Consider the following 14,453-nt stretch of genomic DNA (forward strand, 5'->3'; position numbering starts at 1 on the left):
CATGGTGATATATTTATTTTATTATTAACCATAGATCTGCCCCAAAATAATCGGCCGGCTGACGGTCAATCCCGGAGGTCCCTTCCTGCTGAACTTTATGAGCTGGGGAATGGTGGTTTTGGAAACCACGTGTCAGCTACTGTACATGCTCACTTCCTCCGAGGAGATTACTACTGTACAACAAAAGCGGTGCGGGCAATAAACTGGCGGTTTTCTTCAATAAATGCCGCAGTTGAAATTACATTCCAACAGCCATTGGGATCAGTAGGTAAATTTATGATTTCTTCCGATGTTAGTGTTTTATTGACGCTCACCAGAAATTTTTTATCTTGTAATTTGGATTTTTAAAATCGAAATTGATATCAATGTATATGTCCCTTGCAGCTTTCTTACTTCCAGGACTAGGGGTGTTCTCAGGCATCCTCTTTTGCCTAATAACGTGTCCTTCCTACTTGAGGAGAATTAAATCTCCTCCCGGTGGCTCCATTTCATCGGTAGAGAAATTCCTAAGGGAATATGCTTATGAAATGCCAATGCCAACTAGATATTCAGAGTCTCAACTCAAGAAGATCACAAACGACTTCGCAGAAAAGTTGGGCGAAGGAGGTTACGGTGTGGTTTATAAAGGCAAGCTACACAATGGAACTCTAGTGGTTGTGAAGCTTCTAGATAGGCATAGGCACAGCGAGGCCCAATTCATGAATGAAGTGGCCACCATAGGACATGTTCATCATTTCAATTTGGTTCACCTCTTGGGCTTTTGCTTTGACAACTTTAAAAGTGTGATGCTATATGAATACATGCCTAATGGATCTCTCGATAAATTTCTATTTGCCCGAAAAGAGAAAGGGCGAATGTTAAAGTGGGAATAGTTGTATTCAATAGCTCTGGGCGCGGCTCGAGGAATTTCATATTTGCACCAGGATTTCAATAATCTCATCGTACACTTCGACGTCAAACCTCACAATATATCATTGGATGCCGAGTTCACACCAAAAGTTTTTGATTTCAGTATGGCTAAACTTTGTGGGAAGGGAGACGACCACATATCAATGACAGCCGCGAGAGGCACTCCAGGTTATGTTGCTCCAGAGCTGTGTCACAATGACGTAGGTCTGGTTACAGATAAATCAGACGTCTATAGTTTCGGAATGTTGTTGCTAGAGATTGTTGGGAGAAGAAAGAATCTTGATGTGCAATTGAGTCGTTCGAGTTAGTGGTACTTTCCTGAATGGGTTTCCAAACTGCTGGAGAGTGGGGAGTTAGGGATGTGATTGAGAGAATGAAGAGGAGAAATTGAAACAAAAGACGAGGAGAAGGTGATGAGGCTTATCACTAAAATTTGGCTTTGGTGCATACAATACAACTCCACAAATTGGCCTTGTATGGCCAGAGTTGTTGAGATGTTAGAAGGCAATGAAGACGACATGGTCAATCCTCCTTTACGCTTCGATATATCCTCCGTTACACCTAAAATGCCCGCTACCCCTGAAATACCTTTGCTGGCCAGGACTGAAGAATCTTCATCAACTGGCATGTAGGGCGATTGGGTTATTAAACAGATTTTGAGAATAATTTGAAACTGTATTTCCAAATTGAATTCATTTCTGTTTATCAAATTTCGAAATTTCAAGTTTGTAGTATGAATATGGAGATTTTGTTGTTAACAAGGGCTTTTTGCGACTTTGGTCTTACAACACTCAATTATATTATTGTAGATAATTACTCCCCGTTACACTCCATTAATTTGTAGTTTTACATAGCGTACATACAATATAAATTTAGAAAGTGTGGGTTATATTAGACTTTTAATTCTGGAAGTGTCAATGAGGTCTCTGTGAGTTAATATTACTGTATTTGTTTTTAGCGGTTTTGAATTTCTTTAATCATGTAGTTTTTTTTAAGAGAAGTGGGAGATTTTGATATCAAAAAAAATAATGGGAGACATTATCGAAGAGCACATCAAAGTAGAAGAACATAAATAAGACATTATGGACATTATAATTGTTCTAGGAAATACAGTAAAGCTAGTTGAAGAATTTGCATAAGAATCATACAGTAAAGTTAGTTGAAGAATTTGAATAAGAAAATGATGATTCTGTAGAAGAAGCAGTGCATGGACATGGTAAAAAAAAGGTGAAGTAATTCTATACAAGATGCAGTGTATGGACATGTTAAAAAAAGTGAAGTTAGTGTGTAGATACACATGTCTATCATGAAATTAAAATTGTCTTTATAGTAGCAACAATAGATGAAAAACCTAGTAGTGAAATTTGAATTTTGTAGTGAAGTTGATTAACATTTTCTTGTCCAGTAACTTGTGAAGCTCAAGTATGATTGAGATGGAAGTATGGAAAAGCTACCATAACTACATTAGAAGATGAAACATAGAAGATAAAGACAACCATCAAAGTTGTTGAATTAGTTGTAACAATGGAAGAGATGAAAGAAAATAAAGATGTTTTTTGGTTATCTTATCGGGATTGAGAGAAAAATTCAATCTATAGTAGTAGAGGTATAAGACAGTGCACAAAGAAATCAGATAAAGAAGACAAAGAAATATTAAATAAGGATACCAAAATAAATCTAAAGCTATCAAACAATAAAATATATGTAAAGTATAAAGTACGGAGCAAAATGAATAAAAATCTTGTACATGTCGCTACACTCAATTAACGCATAGTTTTAGACAATGTACATCCAATTTAAATTTAGGAAGTGTCCTGTTAGAGATCTAATTCCGTAAATGTTAGTGATGCATGTGTGAGCTAATATTATAATATTCTGTTCTTAGTTGTTTTCAATTTATTTAATCATGTTCAAGTAATTAAATAAATGCAAATTACTGAAAAGTAACTCATATTGTGTGGTTTCTTCCTCTGTCCATCTATAATTTAAAAAATATTTGTCTTCCAAATCAAAAAAAATATATATATTTAACATGATAAAATATTTATGAGTTATATACTAATAAAGACCATAATAATTAGAAATTATGCCAACACAATACCAAATATTACCAGCGAGAAAGATATATATGATACGTTGCAACAATAAAATTGAAAATCTACTCATATATATGATATCATTGTATGTTGGATTTGGTAAATGTGAAGCCAAATTCACGGAGGATTCTAGATCAGATCTTTCTAGTTCTCCAGGATTCTAGATCTTTCTACACCGTCATTAGTTTCTAGAATCACATGCAGGATTCTAGATCCTCCTACACCGCCAATGGTTTCTAGGTCATTCCAGATCTCCATCTGAATCGCCTATAAATTTGTAATTTCTTTGGCCAAGGAAAGCAAGCCAAGACCCAACCCTGTTATGTAATGCAAAGTGATTTCTGTTCTCCAGTGATTGTTTTATCTATTCTGTTGTTTCTGACTAAGTAATCTTGTTGTTTCTCCATTTGTCTGTCTCTGTGAATTATTCTCTGCTATTGTCATCTAATTCTTTGAGTATAAATTCGTTGTGTGCTATGTATGCTCTGCTCTATATTTTGGATTCTACACAGTTGATACCTAATTTTCCTGGACATTAATATCTAACAATTTATGAATATCGTTGTATGTTATATCTCTTTATATTGATCTCTCTAATGTCAATTTTACGTTGGCAAGAAGTTTAATAATTTCAATTTTCTCTTTCATAATGAGCCATTGTTCTTAAGGTGGAAAAAACACCTTTTTATAATGTTTGTGAATAATTCAGTCTCATATGTATCATATTTAAAAAAAGAATTGGTTCAATGTGTGTTCTGCTGAGATAGATACTTCCTCATGACATTCTTTGAATGTTTAAGCAAAATGTAATATATTGCACGGAAAATGTTTTTTTATGTAATGTAAAATGTAAAGTTTGCAATGGAGAGAAAAGCTCAAGAGAGAATGTGATGTGCCTTACAGAGAAGCTTTTTTATAAAATAAAATAAAATAAATAAAACAATATATTAAGGAAAGATATTTTATTATGATGTAATGTATTGTATGGAAAATAATATTGTGAGAAATATATTGCAAAAGAGAAAATTTTGTAATGTGTAAAAATGTTTTTTTAGTTTATGTGAAATGTTCAAAGAATGTTTTTTTAGAGCTACAATGTATCACAAGTAAAAATTTTCATTATGACATGGTGAGTTGCAAGGGAAAAAGTTTTGAATAAAAAAGGTAAAAGGAGCAAATTTTTAGGAAGATGCAATGAACTAAAAGTTGCATTAGAGAAAAAGAAGAAAATCGATCTGTCGCATGAAGGGAAATTTGTGTTGCACAAAAAGAAAAATTATGGAAACATGTTGTACTAAATGGAGTTAAACTTTCAAGTGATGTGATATATAGTGGGCATGGAAATTTATTAGGAATGAGACATATGGAATTGAAGGGGAACTTGAGGAAATGTGGTGTTTCACAAGTAAAAGAACTTTGGGTGTGAAATGTTGCAAAGAAAGAAAGTTTTGGAAAATGCAAAAAGGAAATTTTGGCCAAGTTTTCTAGAAAAATATAAGTTTTTGCTAATCTCTTTTGTTGTGAAGAAAATATCTTTCAGAAGACTACACATAATAAATGAAAAAGAATTTTTTAGCACATATGAAACAAGAAAAGGAAGAAAGCTTTTGCAACATGTGATAATTTTTTTTTGTTAATTTATTTCAAAATTAATATAAAAGGTTATATAAGGAAAAATACACTTTTAGTTTTGAGAATTACTTCTAATAGTTACTAGTTGGATATATATATATATATATATATATATAGATATATATATATATATATATATATAGATATATATATATATATATATATATATATATATATATATATATATATATATATATATATATATATATATATATATATATATATATATATATATATATATAGGAAGGCAATGAGTTGAAATCTTTTTCTTACCCACTAATCTATATTTTTAATCAATTTTTCCAAATATAATCAATAATGAAAGGAAAAATTGAATTTTATAAACAATGCACTTGTTTCTATTTTTCAAGTAATCAGATGTTTCCTTTTCTAATGAGATTTTCATTTTGGAGATTAAATGATGAAGAATAAGTGGAAAAGGATATTTCTTTTGGTCCCTTTATACCATGTTAGAAAATATGATCCCTTAATACCATGGTACAATATTTACAAATAAATTCCAAGTCAAAATTTAATATGTTACAACATTGATAACATACATCATAGGTGAAATGGTAAGAACAAGATGACCAATCCCTAACATCACACTCCAATGTCAAGCAAAATAGTGTTACAAAATAGAAAATATTATACACCTCAGAACAAAGTAATAATGTTATATAGGTTGGCATATAAACCCTTGGATCTTAATAATTTCAAATCCAAGAGTATATATCCTAGCTTATAAAAAATTTATTACTTTGTTGCATGATCCATATTGATTTCCTTGTAATATAATCCTAGTTTGACTTTTAAGAACACAACTTGATGAAGGTAGTCCCAAGTGGTGTTTTGCATGGAACCATCTCTAACTAGTATTGTTCAAAAGAAGATATAGAAAATTGATGATTGAAATTCACATCTATTAGATAGTAAGTGATTAAATATTATACATTTTTAAGCCAAAGTTTGAATTTAGAAGCAATTTGGTCTCATTCAATATTAATTGTCCCTTTTGCAAATAGTAATATGTAATAAGAAACATGTCAGTGACCACACCAACAAATTGTTAAAACATGATCAGAATAATCAAAAGGTAAGGTCACAATGGATGATTTCATCTGCATTAAGTCAGTTTACCATTGAAATCAATGGCCAATATGCTCTCAATGATTGTCTCACATATTTGGATGATTGTGTTCAATAACCTTGAGGGCTTAATGAGACAGATGAAGCACATCAGGGAAATTCCTCAGAAGGTAATTAGAAAAAAATGCATAATGACCTTTTATATTTACTTGGAAAAGTCATATAGAATGACGAGGAGGAGTTAAATAGCCATTGGTAGAATCAATAATTTTAGTTGGATTATATGGATTAAGGATATTACCTCCAATCATTTCATGTTTCTTTGAATCAACGTAAAACCTCTTAATAATAAAGATGATATGTAATATTAAGTTCGTAAATCACATAATAGTTAAATAAAAACCATTTTCTTGAATACTAAATTATATAGTATAGTTATTTAAAATATATATATAAAAAAAATTCATAAGAAAGACTTACAAAACTATTTGTTAAAATATTTATAAATTATTCCACACAAAAACCCATGTATGATTGTTTAAACAAAATATAGAAATTCATATATTTTAAATTTACAAAATTTCACTTCTTTATATTAAGAGCTATAAGGGACATGGCTACATTACTTTAAACACATATGGCTTCTTTAGGGTATGAAAGTACTGAGATAGAGTTATTTCTTTCAAGGATCTTGTATTTCCATTACAAATGGACCTCATGAGGGGCTTGCATTATGAATATAATATTTCTTTCCATGGAAAGGGTTCTATTATCACTATAATATTTAGACATCATAGATCTTGTTGACATTGACCTCATCATCAACTTTAACATCCCCTAGGTTTTATACAAGATAGACAATTAGAAAGCCAACTATGAGTTAGAACGAAAAACAACATATGATAGAGCATACATAGAAGGAAATCATCATTCATAAAATGGATAGCCACATTCCATTTAAATAAAAAGCTAGAATTTTGTTTATATTGACATCATCATCATCAATAGACTTTAATGTCTACCATACAAGATAGATTATTAGAAAACTAATTACCATACATGGAAAGAAATCATCATTATTCATAAAATAATAGATACATGTCAAATAATAAAATAGAATCACAACATTAAATAAACAAATATAAAACAAATACAAATAATTTATTAAAATTATTACGTTATGCTTAAAAAAAATAACTAAAAACAATTGGTAAATAATTAACATACACATATACAATATTTTCTTTTTACTTTAATTAATGTAAACTATAATAAATTAAATGACAAAAATTAAACAATTTTTAATCAATAGTGATTTAATCAATATTATAAATCTCGATTTATATATACTATTAATGTTATTTATATTTTTATGTTTTTAAATTATAATAAATTACAATACAATGATGGTTAATAATAATAAAATTAATATATTAATTATAATATTTTTTTATTAAACAATTAAATTATTTAATTAATAATCATTTCATCACAAACGTAGTAATTTATGAAAAACATATTCACTATTGTATATGGCTTCAAAAATGTTCAAAAATCCTGTAAGGACAGCCATTGACTCATTTACACAATCTTGATATGCCACGTCACCATGGCAAGATACCTACAATAAAACACTCACATCCATACATAAATAGTGTGCTTACCTTAAATAATATAATGATTTGTATCTCATTGTTGGGTTGAATCACAATACAAATAGAAGGTCAGTTTACACAATCTTGATGTGCTACTATGACGTGGCAAGATACATAAATAGTGTGCTTTGTTTAAATAATATAATGATTTGGATGGGCAAAGAGTAAAAGATCTGAACTGAAACAATTGTTATACATAAAAGCAAGTAAAAGTTAAAAGTTTATTGTTATAAAAGGCATTCAACCCATTATTTGTCCATTTACTTTCCATGTATAAACAAACTTTTAAGTAAACAAAATAATTAAAAATATAGAGTAATGTTGAACTTGGGTTGAGGAGCGAGGAGAAATCTACGGAATTAACTGCCCTCATGGATCTAAAAGAGGAAGGGATCTCTTATTAAATTTAAAATATCATTTAATAGCCAAAAGAGTATTATTAAAAATGAAATATCATGGAATTTTTAGTTTAATATTTAAATATATTATTTAAAATATTAAACCATGGAAAAATTACATATTTATTTTGACAAATTAAAATAATAAAAAAAATAAAATTAAATATTATTAAAAACAAAAAAAATTCATTCTCTTTTTGTTTATTAAAAAAAATTAAAAATTGCATTTCTTCTGAATTTTAATTTGAAAAGTTAGTAATACACTTGGTGAGTTTGTGGGAAGAAGAATATAGATCAAATTTTAGAGTGAAAAAAAGAAAAAAATATTTTTTCAACTCATATTTTCAACCTATCTCCTTATGGGTTTACTCAAATTTTAAGCGACAACACCTGTTGGATACATAATTTGATTCCTCATCAAATGAGTACCCATGGTTTATACTTTCAATGGACCCTGCTACACGAAAAATGAAAAATACATGGAAAATATGATTGCAATCATTTTTTTTCATGTATTTATCATTTTTCATGTAGCAGGGTCCATCGAAAGTATGCAACATGGGTACTCCTTGGATGAAGAATTAAATTTTGCATCCTTCAAGTGCTCCGCTCGAAATTTGAGTAAAACCTTAGGGAGATAATTATAAATACATGTTGAAAAAATAGTTTTATTATTTTATTATTTTTTAATATTTTTACTTTTTTACTCCAAAAAAGGCGAAACATCTCCCATGGTGACATCATCATCTTGAATCTTATTAGTTCTTATTAATTTTATTTTGGCTGTACATTTTTTTAGGAAGCCCATTTTGGACCTCAAAACTCCCCTAATGGTGTCATAGGTGTGGGAATTTTTTTTGTCAATTAAAATAAATAAACAAAAATATTTTTTTTACTCTAGGTGTTGTTTGAATTCTAGCCTCGACTTTCATTCTATTTTTGTCGCAAAAAATGTCCATTTCTCTATAGCCTTGACTTGCATTCTATTTTTGTGGCACAAAAGATCCTTCTCCCTCTATTTGTTTATTTCTTTCCTTTTCCTTGTAGAGATCACAATGCAGATAATTTTCGAGATGGAAGCACAGTTTTTTACTACATGTGAGGAATGTTTTTACATCATATGTTAATTGTGGGGATGTCATCTCCAATACAAATGCATGTAGGATGATGGACGGGTAGGTACACAAAATAAATTGATTTGTAGTTAACAAAGATAAAGAAGACAATTGAAAAAACAAACTAAAAATATGATGATAGATGACATGTTTTAATTTCTTGGATTGACAAATCTTGCAGGCTTATGATAGAAGTGCATTTTCACTGCATGAGGTGTGATCAACAAAACCACTACCACCAATATCCATGTGGCCTAAAGTAGGAAACCACCCACACTAGTTAGTGAAGTCATTGTGCCCACCCTTTCTCATAGGCTCATGATTCGAATCCACCTAGCCATACAATATGATCATGACCTCACATGATAGTAGAAAAAGCTTTAGAATAGACACCTAAGGATTCATTGGTCATCTAAGAAACATCAATAAATATGCAATGGGTAAAGGTTGAAAAATAGAATATATGGTTTTATAAAAAAATAATATGCATGATAAAGTCATATAACCAATATGGATGGCTAAGATAGCACATCATGTCACATTGTGACATGGATTGGATAAGGGAGATGCCTTATGACTTAATAAACAATGACAAGTGAAGAAAACTTAGAAGTACTTATAATTGACAAACCCAGTCTAGTTAGAATAGAATTGTAAACTACCCATATCAAATAATGGATAATTGATGGTCTTTGGTAGGAAGGAGAAGGATATATTCATTAGATTTTGATTTATGTAGGCTTCTGAATTCTCTCCCAATCTTAAGAGGATTTCCCTTACCTAGTTAAATTTAATAAAAATCAATCTAACCGAAGTGGTAATTAGTACAATTATGATTAACCTAATTATTAACAGAAAGGTAGTCATTGATCTTCATATGGGTCTAAATTTTCTATATAGCTAAGGAGAATTATCCTTACCTAATTGATTTGGATGATGGTCATTTTAACCCAAGTGTTGATTAATGTAATGATGATTGACATAATTATTGATAAGAAGGTAAGGACATCATCCCTGGAAATGAGTTCTACTTATATTTTTTAAAGGCATTTCAAACCAATATTCATAATATGTAAGAGTAGATGAAAATTGTGTCACATATTAATTGAGGGTGCTATAGCATTATTACTACATTCGCATAATCACAATTATGACATAAACATATCTGATCTACTTAATGTCTATTAACTTCTAAATTGAGAAAATTCTTGTAACTAAAAATATTTTTATCCTTTTTTATTAATAAGATAAAAGCCAATATTTTTTTTTTTAATTTATGATTTAAAAAAATGGTTTTATAAAATTAAAATATTTCTAAAGTTGCAAAATAATGGTTAGAATTTTATATTTCTTCTCCAAGATTATATATAGATAGATATATATAATTTAAAAATTAAGTAATTTAAATGTATTTAATTTTTAATATATTCAAATTTATTTATATACTTAAAAATTATAATTTTACAAATTTTTAATAATTTTTTTACCATAAATTTTATAAATTTTATAAATAAATATAATTATTAAATAACCTTGATGTATGGCATCTCCTTACTAGCACCATCCCTACTCATGAGGAAGATCCTTACTGCGTATTAGTTACTGAAAATCTCATGTGTTGAATTTCGGAATTTGCATTAAAAAGTCAAGAATTGGAAATTTCTAGGATGTTCACCTCTTTGATTAAGAAAAGCAAGATTTCAATAAAAAAAATTATCGATGATTTTAATTTTTAATTCATAATTTGTGAAACCTATAATCAATAATTATAGTTTGAGTTTTGACACCGTGTTCCCAAAATTTCATGTCATGACGTGACATGATATGCTATCCTAGCCATCCAAATCGATTAGATGACCATCAAATTGTGTTGAAATGTTTATCATGGATATTTTTTATAAAACCATATGTTCTAATTTGACCTATACATATTGCATATATTGATATATATGATCAATAAACCCTTAGACGTCTATTTTAGAGCTTCTTCTACCATGTTGTGAGGCGAAGGATCAAATTGTATGGGTAGGTGGATTCAAATCACAATCATGTGATATGGAGTGGGAACAATGGCCTCACTAGCTAGCATAGGTGATTTCCTACTAAAGGTCACATGCATGTTGTTTGTGGTGGTTGTGGTTATTACACCTAGTGCGGTACAATTGTGCTTCCATCATAAGTTCACAAGATTTTCAATCCAACAAATTAAAATATGCCATTGATCATCATATTCTTAGTTTGTTTTCTCAATTGTCTTCTCTATCTTTCTTCACAACCTTCACTATCTGTTACCACCATGAATCAATTTATTGTGTGCACCTACCCCTCCATTATCATAGATGCCCTTGTGAATATGACATCTCCACAATTAACCTCCAATATAGAAATAAATCCTTACATGCAGTCCAAAATTGAGCCTCCATTTTGAAATTTGTTTGATGGCAATTTTTACAACACAATGGAAAAACTAAACAAAAAAATATAGGGATATTTTGTGTCACAAAAATAGAATGTAAGTCCATGCTATAATTCATGCAACCCCTAGGGTAAGAAAAAGACTAACTAAAGAATTCGTGAATTACAGTTGTGTATGTATGTTACGGATATTTTGTGCCACATAAATAGAATGTAAGTCCACACTATAATTCATGTAACACCTAGAGTAAGAAAAAGACTAACTAAAGAATTCATGAATTACACTTGTGTATATATGTTTTACTTGACAACGAAAATTCCCACACATATGACACTACCATCTTCTTCTTTTCCCACCAACTCACCGAGTATGTTACTCCCTTTTAAAATCAAATTCAAACAAAAAGAAAATGTAACTTTTTTTTCCTTAATAGATATTTAATTTTAAAATTTTAATCATTTACTTTTTTAAATAAACATTTGGATAATAAAGTCTTTCGAGGATGTGCTTTCCAAGAAAAGGCCACTGTAAACGGCAACCCCTATTTCTTACCCCATAGAAAAGTTAATGCAAGGGGAATAGCAGTTTACTTGCTGCTAAAGTGTCAAAGTCAACTTTGAGAGAAATATAAATGCAAGGAAACTGCTATTCTCCTAGCATGTCAGACTGCATTAACTTTTCTATGGGGTAAGAATAGGAGTTGCCAGTGTAAACCCCCGAAAAATGTTTTCCTCGAAATAATACTTTGATTTTTATTCAGCCCATGACTAATTGCAGATTAACCCAATTATCCATTGCGTTTATCCACAGCCGCCGCAGGGATAATAAAGTCTTCCGTAGATTGCGGCTGTGCTTTCGAAGAAAAGGCCATTGTAGACCCCTAAGAGTCTCTCATAATGCCCCAAAGGGCTATTCTAGACGCCGAAGACTTTCTCACAGCGCGTTTGTGACTGCCTTTCCTTTTCACCCAATGGTAGTTATTGACCACAAAAGCTCTCATAATATTCAAGAAGAAATGACGATGACATAACCTTCGGTATGCCACTAGTTGCATCTCAGAATGAACCATAACCATGCCTTTCCCTAGCAAGAAGCTTCACTTGTATGGGAAGATGTTTAAGCCTTCGAAAATTATTTGTAATTTTGAATGGTACCTCTATTTCATTGGTGGAGAAATTCCTAAGGGAATATGCTTATGAAAAGCCAATGCCAACCAGATATTCACAGTCTCAACTCAAGAAGATCACAAACGACTTCGCAGAAAAGTTGGGCGAAGGAGGTTACGGTGTGGTTTATAAAGGCAAGCTACACAATGGAACCCTAGTGGCCGTGAAGCTTCTAGATAGGCATAGGCACAGCCACAGCCAGACCCAATTCATGAATGAAGTGGCCACCATTGGACATCTCCATTGTGTCAATTTGGTTCGTCTCTTGGGGTTTTGCTCTGAAAGCTTTACAAGCGCGCTGCTTTATGAATACATGCCTAATGGATCTCTCGATAAATTTCTATTTATCGACTGAAATACCTTTGTTGGCCAGGACTGAAGAATCTTCATCAATTGACATGTAAGGCGAGTGGGTTATTAAACAGATTTTGAGAATAATTCAATATTATATTCGCAAATTGAATTCATTTCTGTAGTATGAATATGAAATTGTGCGACTTTGGTCTTACAGCACTCAAATATCTTATTGGAGATAATTACTCCCCGTTACACTCCATTAATTTGTAGTTTTACGCAGCGTACATACAATATAAATTTAGAAAGTGTCGGTTATATTAGAGTTTTAATTCTGGAAGTGTCAATCAGGTCTGTGTGAGTTAATATTACTGTATTTCTTTTTAGTGGTTTTGAATTTCTTTAATCATGTAGTTTTTTTAAGAGAAGTGGGAGATTTTGATATCACAAAAAATAATTGGAGACATTATCGAAGAGCACATCAAAGTAGAAGAACATAAATAAGACATTATGAACATTATAATTGTTTTAGGAAATACAGTAAAGCTAGTTGAAGAATTTGCGTAAAAATCATACAGTAAAGTTAGTTGAAGAATTTGAATAAGAAAACAATGATTCTGTAGAAGCAGTGGATGGACATGGTAAAAAAAGTGAAGTAGTTCTGTACAAGATGCGGTGTATGGACATGTTAAAAAAAGTGAAGTTAATGTGTACATACACATGTTTATCATGAAATTAAAATTGTCTTTATAGTAGTAACAATGGATGAAAAACCTAGTAGTGAAATTTGAATTTTGTAATGAAGTTTAATAACATTTTTTTGTCTAGTAGCTTGTGAAGCTTAAGTATGATTGAGATGGAAGTATGGAAAAACTACCATAACTACATTAGAAGATGAAACATAAAAGATAAAGACAACCATCAAAGTTGTTAAATTAGTTGTAACAATGGAAGAGATGAAAGAAAATAAAGATGTTTTTTGGTATCTTATAGGGATTGAGAGAAAAGTTCAATCTACAGTAGTAGAGGTATAAGCCAATACACAAAGAAATCAGATAAAAAAGACAAAGAAATATTGAATAAGAATACCAAAATAAATCTAAAGCTATCAAACAATAAAAGATATGTAAAGTATAAAGTATGGAGTAAAATGAATAAAAATCTTGTACATCAGAAAGTTCATGACGACCTGCACTAGCATGTTGAAGTAAAACATCATTTTCTCTTAATCTCAAGTATTATAAGCGTAAGTAAGACTTATACCAATAAGCATTAAAAATTGTAATTAAGGGGGAATGTTGGAGATAATTACTCTTGATTAAACTCAATTAACGCATAATTTTAAATAATGTACATACAATCTAAATTTAGAAAATGTCTGTCATGTTAGAATTCTAATTTCATAAATGTCAGTAATGCATATGTGAGCTAATATTATAATATTATCTGAGCTAATATTATAATATTCTGTTCTTAACCATTTTCAATCTATTCAATCATGTTAAGTAATTAAATAAATGCAAATTACTTAGCAGCAACTTATATTGTGGGGTTTCTTCCTCTATCCATTTATAACTTAAAAAATGTTTGTCTTCCAAATAAAAAATTATATATACATATATATATTTAACATTATAAAATATTTATGAGTTATAAGTTAATAAAAAGCATGATAATTGGAAA

The 14,453-nt window shown here is 30.1% G+C and overlaps 1 pseudogene; it reads left to right on the forward strand.

The window, feature by feature from the left end:
* The first annotated feature begins 527 nt into the window (after window positions 1–527).
* Window positions 528–1,217, forward strand: LOC149149269 (rust resistance kinase Lr10 pseudogene; annotated as a pseudogene).
* Window positions 1,218–14,453: the final 13,236 nt, after the last annotated feature.

The sequence above is a fragment of the Pinus tabuliformis genome, chromosome 9 (genome assembly GCF_031772625.1).
Source record: "Pinus tabuliformis cultivar Carrire ecotype Pingquan chromosome 9, CPIR1, whole genome shotgun sequence".
NCBI classification, from domain to species: domain Eukaryota; kingdom Viridiplantae; phylum Streptophyta; class Pinopsida; order Pinales; family Pinaceae; genus Pinus; species Pinus tabuliformis.